Source organism: Pseudophryne corroboree, chromosome 8 (assembly GCF_028390025.1).
Source record: "Pseudophryne corroboree isolate aPseCor3 chromosome 8, aPseCor3.hap2, whole genome shotgun sequence".
Lineage (NCBI taxonomy): Eukaryota > Metazoa > Chordata > Amphibia > Anura > Myobatrachidae > Pseudophryne > Pseudophryne corroboree.
Window position 1 is genome coordinate 209,972,063 of NC_086451.1, and position 14,342 is coordinate 209,986,404.

The window sequence follows — 14,342 nt, forward strand, 5'->3', positions numbered from 1 at the left end:
GCCACAGTCGTTCGACCAACGGCGAAACTCTGTACAATAAACCTCCGCAGGATTCCTACCCTGTCTGAGAGCGCGCAACTGACTTTCAGCGGACGCCTCTCTATCAGGGTCATCATACAAGAGCCCTAAAGACCCCAAAAAAGTGTCAACTGACAACAATGCCGGATCCTCTGCTTTTAAACCAAATGCCCAGGTCTGAGGACCCCCCTGGAGCAAAGAAATAATAATCCCGACCCGCTGAGATTCAGTACCCGAGGAAGTCGGTTTTAAACGAAAATACAGTTTACAGGATTCTTTAAAATTAAAAAACTCCTTTCTATCACCAGAAAAACGGTCAGGCAAATGCATCTTTGGTTCAGGGACTACCTTCGGGGAAGCTCGCAAAAGATCTTCCTGCGACTTCACCCGAAGAGAAAGATCCTGAACCATCTGAGTAAGTTCTTGAATCTGGCTGACTAAGAGCTGACCAGGATTTGGCCCAAAACCTGTTGGATTCATGAGGCCGATAAACTCTCACAAAACTGAATGAGAAAAAATTAAACCCCGTTTAATTTTAAGTTTTGGTATGGCCGGTAATAATGTTATGATTCCAGCACTCCTGGTCAGAGGAGATCTTATGGCAAGGACCGGAGCACTGGAACGGAAATGCTGGGGAAGGGAACAGGAAAGAACAATAGCCCCTGGCGCCCTAACTCTGTTGTCTCATCCGTGCTGTCAGAAATCCCTTGCGAGACTATGGTTTCTTGAGCCCTTGGCAGCCGCGTTTGAAGGGCGGATTATGTCTGCCCAACTCCGATGCCCCCCGGTCTTAGTGAGAGACAAAGGGAAGTCCGAGACAGGATGATACTAAGAGGCCCTCTAACTAGACAACCTGGCCAGGGGCTACAAGCAAACTAAAAACCCTAAAGTATGTGCGGAGAAACCGCCAGGGAAAAGGACAACCAAAATATCCACTTGCCCAATACTCCTACCCGGCACCGCCGAATACCAGAGTGGGCCTGTGGAAGCGGAACCCTCCGCAAATGCTCCAAACACAAAATATAAGGGGTAAAGCGGCCGAGCCGCTACACACGGCAAAGCCGCGACTCACGAACACCACTGGATGATAAACGGTGATCAGTCAGGACTCCAGGGATGAGATGATAACTCCCGAGTACAGGACTTCAGAGAACCAGAATGACCGGATACAGCAGGACTGGAAACAGACTCTCAGCAAACAAGACAGCATGCAAGAAGCTATTACCGGCGTCTGTGAGAAGCCCTGAGAGTGTATTTAATCAGGAGTCCTCCAATCAGCTGCTGACAGAGCTGATTAGAATAAATGCCGTGCAGCTGCCTTGCTGCACGGCCAGGGAACAGGTGCACTTATTAATTCAAAGGACCCAGCAACGGGGAACGCGGTCCGCCAGTGGCGTCCCCGTTGCTAGGGTCCGTGCGGCTCAGCGCGCCCGGCGTCTAGCGTTGCTAGGGAGCCGGCGGCTGTACGCGCACGGCGTTCCTAGTTGCTAGGCGCCGGGCCGCGCAGACAAGCGGACCCCGGCGCCTAACAGCAGTAGATATTTGAGGAGGTTTAAGGCATTATCACATAGATTGAGTGTAATGTAATGTTAGGTGAACCACATCAGGTGGCTTCTACATCAATGTCTATTGAACAAGATGTAAATCCAGAGACTCTAGTTGTTACGACAGTTATACAAACGGAATGTGAACCTTCAAATGTACGAGAGATTCATAGTCCCCAAGGGAATACTCAATATACAGTCTATAGTGTTCATAGATATTTGTACTGTATATAAACATTTGCTTGCATGTTCATCACAAATGGGGCATATGCATCAATGCTTGGAGAGAGATTAAGTGGGGAGAGGAAAAGCATCAACCAATCAGCTCCTAACTGCCATGTTACAAGCTGTGTTTGAAAAATAGCAATTAAGAGCTGATTGGCTGGTACTTAATCTCTTTACACTTTATCTTTCTTCAAGCGTTGATGCATATGTCCCAGTTGTGTTTCTTGTGTAAGAGGGAAGGAGTGTTATATAGGCAGATTATGTTGTAGTTCCGCATTTTGTAGTTGGCCATTGGGAGTGTGTTCTGTATCAGTGCCCAACTGTCATCTGTGTCTCATGCACTTGAGCTCAGAAGTACAGTAAATGGATCAGCAGCTGCTACTACTCACTTTCCCAAGTGTGTACAGTAGTTCTCAACAATCCACATTTCTGGCATATGTCCTGCCATCCCATGATCAGGATATTAGTTTCCAGTTTAATAAATTCAGAGTTATTTCCATAAATCCAACATAGAAATGATGTTTTATGAGAAAAATACTTACTGGGGGTGTGATAACTCTGTAATTAATGTTTAATTAATGTTTTTTTTTATTTTGCCAACATCAGACACTGTATGCAATTGTAAATGACATCACTATGCTTTCTGGTGGTAATGGCTTTTATTTACACCTCATTTTATCACATTTCTATCAACCAAAATGTATCCAAACAGGAAGCATGTGCAGACTTCTAATGATGAAGTACAAAATAAACATGCCGTTCTCCTGCTCATATAGTGTATACATCTACAGTGTTGCTGTTCACATCCAATAATCAGCCTCCTGTAATTGTGGTATATTATGGTGATGTAAACAACAATACTGTAAATAGAAGTATACACTATATTAGAGATGTGATAACTACACTGGGCAAAATACAAGATACTGTATCTGCTAGTCATGCAGAAATCACCATTTCCCATTTTAACCCAATGAACTGATGGAACACTATATATACCATTGTCATTTGTACCGGGAACCCCAAAAAGATGAAAAACACACACACACACACACACACACACACACACACACACACACACACACACACACACACGCACACTAGAGATGTACAGTTTGATTTTTTAGAAATCCTAACCCAAATGAATTTAGAGGATCAGAGTCGAACCGTGTGTGTCCTGATTCAGAGCTTCAGAAATTGGATTTAAAATTAGAATGTTGGGTTTTGTTTGCTTTTAAGTCCCTCCCTCATGATATTAGGTGCCATTGCCCGCAGGAGAGCGTGGTCAACATTGACTGGAAATTGATGTTATTTTTGTTAATAATACTGTAGGAACAAAAATAGGTCCAAATGACATTTTAGCTATTTTTTTTATACATTTTGAATAAATCCAAAACCAAATCTGAAGCAAAACACTTGAGGATGGTCTTGGCAAAAGCAAAAAACAAAAACAAAACATTGAGGGTGGTTTTAAAAACAAACATGACTAAAACACAGTGATGAGCGGGTTCGGTTCGTCGGAATCCGAACCCCCCCGAACTTCACCCTTTTTACACGGGTCCGAGGCAGATTCGAACCTTCCCGCCTTGCTCGGATAACCCGAGCGCGCCCGAACGTCATCATCCCGCTGTCGGATTCTCGCAAGATTCGGATTCTATATAAAGCCGCGCGTCGCTGCCATTTTTCACTCGTGCATTGGAAATGATAGTGAGAGGACGTGGCTGGCGTCCTCTCACTTTGTTTCAGGGGGCTGCAGTGCAAATATCTTTATTCTGGGGACCAGCAGTATTATAGGAGGAGTACAGTGCAGAGTTTTGCTGACCAGTGACCACCAGTATTATACATTGTCTGCCTGAAAAACGCTCCATATCTGTGCTCAGTGTGCTGCATATATCTGTGCTCACACTGCTTTATTGTGGGTACTGGAGACCCCCAGTATATTATATAGGAGGAGTACAGTGCAGAGTTTTGCTGACCAGTGACCACCAGTATTATACATTGTATGCCTGAAAAACGCTCCATATCTGTGCTCAGTGTGCTGCATATATTTGTGCTCACACTGCTTTATTGTGGGTACTGGGGACCACCAGTATATTATATAGGAGGAGTACAGTGCAGTTTTGCTGACCAGTGACCAACAGTATTATACGTTGTCTGCCTGAAAAACGCTCCATATCTGTGCTCAGTGTGCTGCATATATCTGTGCTCACACTGCTTTATTGTGGGGACTGGGGACCAGCAGTATTATATAGGAGGAGTATAGTGCAGAGTTTTGCTGACCAGTGACCACCAGTATACGTTGTCTGCCTGAAAAACGCTCCATATCTGTGCCCAGTGTGCTGCATATATCTGTGCTCACACTGCTTTATTGTGGGTACTGGGGACCACCAGTATATTATATAGGAGGTGTACAGTGCAGAGTTTTGCTGACCAGTGACCACCAGTATTATACGTTATCTGCCTGAAAAACGCTCCATATCTGTGCTCAGTGTGCTGCATATATCTGTGCTCACACTGCTTTATTGTGGGTACTGGGGACCACCAGTATATTATATAGGAGGAGTACAGTGCAGAGTTTTGCTGACCAGTGACCACCAGTATTATACGTTGTATGCCTGAAAAACGCTCCATATCTGTGCTCAGTGTGCTGCATATATCTGTGCTCACACTGCTTTATTGTGGGTACTGGGGACCACCAGTATATTATATAGGAGGAGTACAGTGCAGAGTTTGCTGACCAGTGACCACCAGTATACGTTGTCTGCCTGAAAAACGCTCCATATCTGTGCTCAGTGTGCTGCATATATCTGTGCTCACACTGCTTTATTGTGGGTACTGGGGACCACCAGTATATTATATAGGAGGAGTACAGTGCAGAGTTTTGCTGACCAGTGACCACCAGTATTATATGTTGTCTGCCTGAAAAACGCTCCATATCTGTGCTCAGTGTGCTGCATATATCTGTGCTCACACTGCTTTATTGTAGGGACTGGGGACCAGCAGTATTATATAGGAGGAGTACAGTGCAGAGTTTTGCTGACCAGTGACCACCAGTATTATACGTTGATCTATTACTGGCATATAATTCCACACATTAAAAAATGGAGAACAAAAATGTGGAGGGTAAAATAGTGAAAGATCAAGATCCACTTCCACCTCGTGCTGAAGCTGCTGCCACTAGTCATGGCCGAGACCATGAAATGCCATCAACGTCGTCTGCCATGGCTGATGCCCAATGTCATAGTAGAGAGCATGTAAAATAAAAAAAAATAAAGCTCAGTAAAATGATCCAAAAATCTAAATCAAAATCGTCTGAGGAGAAGCGTAAACTTGCCAATGTGCCATTTACGACACGGAGTGGCAAGGAACGGCTGAGGCCCTGGCCTATGTTCAAGGCTAGTGGTTCAGCTTCACCTGAGGATGGAAGCACTCATCCTCCTGCTAGAAAACTTAAAAGAGTTAAGATGGCAAAAGCACAGCAAAGAACTGTGCGTTCTTCTAAATCACAAATCCCCAAGGAGAGTCCAAATGTGTCGGTTGCGATGCCTGACCTTTCCAACACTGGACGGGAAGAGCTTGCGCCTTCCACCATTTGCACGCCCCGTGCAAGTGCTGAAAGGAGCACCCGCAGTCCAGTTCCTGATAGTCAAATTGAAGATGTCAGTGTTGAAGTACACCAGGATGAGGATATGGGTGTTGCTGGCGCTGGGGAGGAAATTGACAAGGAGGATTCTGATGGTGAGGTGGTTTGTTTAAGTCAGGCACCCGGGGAGACACCTGTTGTCCGTGGGACGAATATGGCCATTGACATGCCTGGTCAAAATACAAAAAAAATCACCTCTTCGGTGTTGAATTATTTCAACACAAATGCGGACAACTGGTGTCAAGCCGTGTGTTGCCTTTGTCAAGCTGTAATAAGTAGGGGTAAGGACATTAACCACCTAGGAACATCCTCCCTTATACGTCACCTGGAGCGCATTCATCAGAAGTCAGTGACAAGTTCAAAAACTTTAGATGACAGCGGAAGCAGTCCACTGACCACTAAATCCCTTCCTCTTGTAACCAAGCTCCTGCAAACCACACCACCAACTCCCTCAGTGTCAATTTCCACCTTAGACAGGAAAGCCAATAGTCCTGCAGGCCATGTCACTGGCAAGTCTGACGAGTCCTCTCCTGCTTGGGATTCCTCTGATGCATCCTTGAGTGTAACGCCTACAGCTGCTGGCGCTGCTGTTGTTGCTGCTGGGAGTCGATCGTCATCCCAGAGGGGAAGTCGGAAGTCCACTTGTACTACTTCCAGTAAGCAATTGACTGTCTAACAGTCCTTTGCGAGGAAGATGAAATATCACAGCAGTCATCCTGCTGCAAAGCGGATAACTCAGGACTTGGCAGCCTGGGCGGTGAGAAACGTGTGTCCGGTATCCACCGTTAATTCACAGGCAACTAGAGACTTGATTGAGGTACTATGTCCCCAGTGCCAAATACCATCTAGGTTCCATTTCTCTAGGCAGGCGATACCGAAAATGTACACAGACCTCAGAAAAAGAGTCACCAGTGTCTTAAAAAATGAAGTTGTACCCAATGTCCACTTAACCATAGACATGTGGACAAGTGGAGCAGGGCAGACTCAGGACTATATGACTGTGACAGCCCACTGGGTAGATGTATTGCCTCCCGCAGCAAGAACAGCAGCAGTGGCACCAGTAGCAGCATCTCGCAAACGCCAACTCGTTCCTAGGCAGGCTACGCTTTGTAACACCGCTTTCCATAAGAGGCACACAGTTGACAACCTCTTACGGAAACTGAGGAACATCATCGCAGAATGGCTTACCCCAATTGGACTCTCCTGGGGATTTGTGACATCGGACAACACCAGCAATATTGTGCGTGCATTACATCTGGGCAAATTCCAGCACGTCCCATGTTTTGCGCATACATTGAATTTGGTGGTGCAGAATTATTTAAAAAACGACAGGGGTGTGCAAGAGATGCTGTGGGTGGCCCGAAGAATTGCGGGCCACTTTCGGCATTTAGCCACCGCGTGCCGAAGACTGGAGCGCCAGCAGTCCTGAACCTGCCCTGCCATCATCTGAAGCAAGAGGTGGTAACGAGGTGGAATTCAACCCTCTATATGCTTCAGAGGATGGAGGAGCAGCAAAAGGCCATTCAAGCCTATACATCTGGCCACGATATAGGCAAAGGAGGTGGAATGCACCTGACTCAAGCGCAGTGGAGAATGATTTCAACATTGTGCAAGGTTCTGCAACCCTTTGAACTTGCCACACGTGAAGTCAGTACAGACACTGCCAGCTTGACTCAGGTCATTCCCCTCATCAGGCTTTTGCAGAAGAAGCTGGAGACATTGAAGGAGGAGCTAAAACAGAGCGATTCCGCTAGGCATGTGGGACTTGTGGATGGAGCCCTTAATTCGCTTAACCAGGATTCACGGGTGGTCAATCTGTTGACATCAGAGCACTACATTTTGGCCACCGTGCTCGATCCTAGATTTAAAACCTACGTTGTATCTCTCTTTCCGGCAGACACAAGTCTGCAGAGGTTCAAAGACCTACTGATGAGAAAATTGTCAAGTCAAGGTGAACGTGACCCGTCAACAGCTCCTCCTTCACATTCTCCCGCAACTGGGGGTGCGAGGAAAAGGCTAAGAATTCTGAGCCCACCAGCTGGCGGTGATGCAGGGCAGTCTGGAGCGAGTGCTGACATCCTGTCCGGACTGAAGGACCTGCCAACGATTACTGACATGTCGTCTACTGTCACTGCATATGATTCTCTCACCCTTGAAAGAATGGTGGAGGATTATATGAGTGACCGCATCCAAGTAGGCACGTCAGACAGTCCGTACGTATACTGGCAGGAAAAAGAGGCAATTTGGAGGCCCTTGCACAAACTGGCTTTAATTTACCTAAGTTACCCCCCCTGCCCCCTCCAGTGTGAACTCCGAAAGAGTGTTTAGTGCAGCCGCTCACCTTGTCAGCAATCGGCGTACGAGGTTACTTCCAGAAAATGTGGAGAAGATGATGTTCATCAAAATGAATTATAATCAATTCCTCCGTGGAGACATTCACCAGCATCAATTGCCTCCAGAAAGTACACAGGGACCTGAGATGGTGGATTCCAGTGGGGACGAATTAATAATCTGTGAGGAGGGGGATGTACACAGTGAAAGGGGTCAGGAATCGGACGATGAGGATGAGGTGGACATCTTGCCTCTGTAGAGCCAGTTTGTGCAAGGAGAGATTGATTGCTTCTTTTTGGTGGGGGCCCAAACCAACCAGTCATTTCAGTCACAGTCGTGTAGCAGACCCTGTCGCTGCAATGATGGGTTCGTTAAAGTGTGCATGTCCTGTTTATACAACATAAGGGTGGGTGGGAGGGCCCAAGGACAATTCCATCTGCACCTCTTTTTTCTTTCATTTTTCTTTGCATCATGTGCTATTTGGGGACAATTTTTTTGAAGTGCCATCCTGCCTGACAATGCAGTGCCACTCCTAGATGGGCCAGGTGTTTGTGTCGGCCACTTGGGTCGCTTAGCTTAGTCACACAGCTACCTCATTGCGCCTTTTTTTCTTTGCATCATGTGCTGTTTGGGGACTATTTTTTGAAGTGCCATCCTGTCTGACACTGCAGTGCCACCCCTAGATGGGCCAGGTGTTTGTGTCGGCCACTTGGGTCGCTTAGCTTAGTCACACAGCTACCTCATTGCGCCTCTTTTTTTCTTTGCATCATGTGCTGTTTGGGGACTATTTTTTTGAAGTGCCATCCTGTCTGACACTGCAGTGCCACTCCTAGATGGGCCAGGTGTTTGTGTCTGCCACTTGGGTCGCTTAGCTTAGTCACACAGCTACCTCATTGCGCCTCTTTTTTTCTTTGCGTCATGTGCTGTTTGGGGACTATTTTTTGAAGTGCCATCCTGTCTGACACTGCAGTGCCACTCCTAGATGGGCCAGGTGTTTGTGTCGGCCACTTGGGTCGCTTAGCTTAGTCACACAGCTACCTCATTGCGCCTCTTTTTTTCTTTGCATCATGTGCTGTTTGGGGACTATTTTTTTGATGTGCCATCCTGTCTGACACTGCAGTGCCACTCCTAGATGGGCCAGGTGTTTGTGTCGGCCACTTGGGTCACTTAGCTTAGTTATCCTGCGACCTCGGTGTAAATTTTAGGACTAAAAATAATATTGTGAGGTATGAGGTGTTCAGAATAGACTGAAAATGAGTGTAAATTATGGTTATTGAGGTTAATAATACTGTGGGATCAGAATGACCCCCAAATTCTATGATTTAAGCTGTTTTTGAGGGTCTTTTGTAAAAAAACACCCAAATCCAAAACACACCCGAATCCGACAAAAAATTTTCAGGGAGGTTTTGCCAAAACGCGTCCGAATCCAAAACACGGCCTCGGAACCGAATCCAAAACCAAAACACAAAACCTGAAAAATTTCCGGTGCACATCACTACTAAAACATGGGGGTCCCTGCACATCTCTAAAACACACAATCATACATACATACATATGCATCTGCATTTGGTAGACATGGGCCCATAGTGAGAAACTGGCTCCATTTAGCAGTGTTGAAATTGTGAAGTTCAAACATTTGGCAGGATGTAATGGAGTCCGAGATCAGCAGTGTGTGGGAAGATGGCCAATGGCAGGCTTTTTATTAAAGAGGCAATCACTTGCAAGGCATAGTTTTGCCTTTCAAGTGATTGCCCCTTTAAAAAAACGTCTGATATCGGCCAGCATCCCGCACTTCCGGCAATCTCCATTACATCCTGCCACATATCTTACGTGTGCCATTTTTATCTGATTTGTTTTAAAAGTTAACAATGAAATAATAATTTTATAGCACCAGTCTACTGTACGGTCATTTTACTCACAGAAAATCTTTTAGTGGCCTCTAAAGTTTGTATAATGCAATATTGAACCAGAGAAACTATCCTGCCACATTTATTCTGCTCTATTGACATGTACTGTAAGTTACAAGACAGCGGTCATACATTACCTTAGCTTTCCCTCAACTTTACACAAAGCTCATCTGTCACACTCACTGATTTTTTTCTTTTTAACCTAATGCTTTTTTAATTATACGTTTACCTTGTAGAGCCTTGGCAAATGAAGCACAAATATTAGTTTTACCACAATAACTCTGAGCGATTTAAGCTCTTTCAGTCTTGCGGATTTGCACTGTAGATTTCATTGCTAGTATAGCTATGCATGCTTGACTTGTCCAGGAACTGCAGGAACATTTTATTTTAATTCTGGCTTTGATGGGAACAGAAGTAAAAACAAAATATGGAGTTGCCAGCAGAATACATAAAAGGCATCTTTATAAATGGTTCAAGTTACATCACATGTTTTACCAGTTACAAGCAGGACACTTCTGTAGTGTCGTAAGTCTTGAAATAGCCTTGTTGTAGTAGTTGAAATACATTAGCGTGAATTGTGATAAGTGGAGACTGAAAAATTTCAGAATGTGAGATGAAGTGAGACTGACATAAGGGTCAGATTTATAGTAACGAGAGCAAATTAAATAGAGATGTGCGCCTGGCCATTTTTCTGGTTTTGTTTTTGTTTTTTTCTTCTTGGTGTTTTGGTTTTGAATTGGATTTGCCAAAACCGCCCTTGTGTGTTTTGGTTCTAATTTTTTTTAATCATAAAAACAGATAAAATCACAGAATTTGGGGGTGTTTTTGTTCCTACAGTATTATTAACCTCAATAACATTCATTTCCACTCATTTACAGTCTAATTTGAACACCTCACAGCTCACAATATTGTTTTTATACAGTTTAGGCCAAAGGTTGCACCGAGGTAGCTGGATGACTAAGATAAGTGACAGCAGTGGGTGGCACAAACACCTGGCACATCTAGGAGTGGCACTGCAGTGGCAGACAGGATGGCAGATTTATAAACTATGTCCAAACAATTCCCCAAAGAGCACATAATGCAAAGAAATAAGGTGCAAGATGAAATTGTCCCACCCCACCCACCCTTATGTTATATATATTAAACAGGACATGCACAGTTTAACAAACCAATTATTTCAGCGACAGGAACTGTCACTTGTGGCTGGAATGATTGGTTTGTTTGGGCCCCCACAAATCTATTTTTTAGAAGGACTTCCTCCGTTAATTAATAACTCTGAGGATGTTTATAATGAGGTGTTAATTACATTATAATCTTGTACAATAAATTTCATGTCTTCATCATAAATGACATAACATGGAGGAGGTGCCCAGATTGCTAACGTTCCTACCTCTACTAAATTTGGCCTCACAAATGGAGCAGATGCTTTCATAAACATTACCAGGATTGGGGTTAAAATAATCAAACACCCAAGAGGTGGCTTTTTTGATCTTATGTCCAGGCATCGCAATGGCTTTTTTTTGTCACGGTCAACAACTGCAGCCACCGGTGGCTTACTTACACAGACTACATCATCAGCAACATCCTCACTGTCATCTTGAACACACATACTGTATCCCCATCATCCTGTTCCACTTCCATACATGAATCGTCAATTTGTATTATGTCCTCCTCAACAGATTCATCACCCTCCTCATCAGATTCATCACCAACATTTCTTGTACTGCTCCCCACATGTGCAGATGGTTCAGAAATAGTGGAAGGAGGTGAAAGAGGCTACTCTATGAGGACAGTGTAAGAAATGTCAGCTGAAATGTCAACTGACGTGTGCTGACCTAAACGTTCCTCAAGAATGTCTGATGGTTCTGATTCTGAATGCGCGTCTTACTGCCTGTGCAGCTAACTTTCCTCTTGATTTTTTTTCTTTACCACTCTAAAATTAAATGATTTTACATTCCCTGACTTAAGCCCTCTATGTCCCTGGGTATCTGCCTTATCAGATGACTTTGACGGTCTAGCATTGTCAATGTCATGACTAGTGGCAGCAGTTTCAGCACTAGTAGTAGACTCCAGTTCTATTAACACAAAGTGGGGTTGACCTTGAGTCAGAAATGTATATAATTACACACTGCAGTTGACTTCACCGACAGCGTCGCACAAATGAGTCAGAAATATATATAATAATTACACACTATGGTTGACTTCACCGACAGCGTTGCATAAAGGATACAGAAATGTATAATTACACACTGTGGTTGACTTCACCATCAGCATCGCACAATACATGTATGAGTAGGAAATAATATACTGCGGTCTGACCGCAGTGTCACAGTACTTATGAAAAAAAAATTGTAAAGTACACTGGGGTACAGCACAAACAAGAAAAATATATATTTATTTCTAATTTTAGGCTTTTTGTTTTTAACTTTTATTATTTTACTTTTACACTGGGGAAGAGCCCCTGGATGGATGGACAGAGCATCCCTTTTTCAGATACAGCAGACAGAGAGAGCACCCATTTCAGATACAGCAGACAGAGCGAGCACCCCTTTTTTAGATACAGCAGACAGAGCAAGCACCCCTTTTTCAGATACAGCAGACAGAAAGAGCACCCCTTTTTCAGATATAAAAGACAAAGAGCACCCTTTTTTCAGATACAGCAGACAGAGAGAGCACCCCTTTCAGATACAGCAGACTGCACAAGAACCCCTTTTTCAGATACAGCAGACAGTAAGAGCACCCCTTTTTCAGATACAGCAGACAGAGAGAGCACCCCTTTTTCAGATATAGCAGACAGAGAGCACCCCTTTTTCAGATACAGCACACAGGGCACCCCCATCTGCCACACATAACATTACTCCATGCCATGCCACCCAGTAATGAGACGGACATGTCCATCCGGTACACTCTCTAATGCCAGAGTGAAGATGGCGCAGATGCACTAGGACTTATATAGAATCCAAAACCCGCGAGAATCCGACAGAGGGATGATGACATTTGACTCTATGACATAGTCAAGGCAGGCAGGAAAACCCGAGCCGGGGGGCGCGGATCGCAAAGTTCAGGGGCGTTAGGCTCCCAGAGAACCAAACCCGCTCATCTCTAAAGTGAATACATGGTTTCTTATTTGGAGAACTGGAGTAAATGTACCAATGCAGACAGTTTTCTAACCAAGCAGTTTTTATTAGTGTTACCAATCATTTTATATATGCTAGCTATTGTGATGACAAAGTACTGTACTACCATCTGGTAGCAGTCTTAGTATGATGGATATTGTGTCCCTGTACAGAAACAACCCTCATGATAAGGGGATGCAAATGATATATGAGCTTTTACATGACAATAGCATTACATTGGTCTGAATTTTTTATTTTTTTATAAAGTTACTGGGACTCACGTTGAAAAGGAATTACTTTCTGTTTGATAATAAATGGTACCTTCAGAAACAGGGTTGCGCAATGAGGTCCTGTATGGCACCATCTTTTCCTAATTCATATACTGTACATGCTTAAAATCGAGCAATCAATGCTCCAATACCTTGTTTGCAGATTAAATTTTGTGGATAACCCGTTAGATAGATGATCTTTTCCTCATTTGGCTTGGCACACAGCAGAATTGTTAGATGCTATCACTTAGCCAGGATGATACAATTCACCCATGAAGTGAGCAATGAGAGCGTTAATAACTTGGCTGTATTAGTCTCATTGGATGGCAATTTGGTGCATACAAATCTGTATAAGAAACTCACGGATAGAAACACATATTTGCATGCTTCCAGTCAAAATCCAATTTCATGTATCAAAGGTTTACTATATTCTCAATTTATGACGATATGTTGGATTTCCAATAATAAAGAGCAGGCAGTACATGATATAGGCAAAATTATATTACAATTTAAGGATTGGGCTACATTTACAGAGAATTGCTGGTGACTAAAGATAAGGCTCTAGCATTGTCTAGAGACCAATTATTAAATCCGACACCCAAAAAGGATAAAGTGAAGGATAAAATGGTATTTGTCCAACAATATCATTCTAATGCTGCTTTCACATAATGTCGGGTCACACCCAGGAATTGGAAATGGGTCCATCATGGGTGCGACCCGGCATTGGACCCTTTCACATTGGCTTCCCGACCCAGCAATATGCCATCATGGGTTGCCATCATGGGTGGGGGATCGGAGCCGGCATCGTGGGCAGATGCAAAGGAGGTGCTCTGAGATGAAATCATATCCACGCCGCCTCTGTCTATACTGTGAATGAGTCCCATGTCGAATCGACCCGGCAATCCGTTCACACTGCACCTGACCCGGTAATAACCTTTCTTTATTCCTGGGTTGAAATACCAGGTCAGGCGACCCGGGAATTCAGGTCTGAGCCCTTTCACACCACACAGCGACCTGCGTCGACCTGGCAATATGCCGGGTCAATCCCAGGTTATTTGTGGGGTGTAAAAGGGGTATAACAGTATCGAGAACAGCTGGCTAGCTAAAGATATCTGGCCAATAGTATCCAGGTACTCGGATTTAACATTTTTAAAAAAAAGACATCTATCATGCTTTTCCAGGGATAAAAATCTGAAGGACATATTAGTGAGAAATTATTAATTTATAATCTCCGTGAGCCACCAGTACAACATTTTGTTACAAAGCAACCTGGCTGCATCACTTTGTGGAGA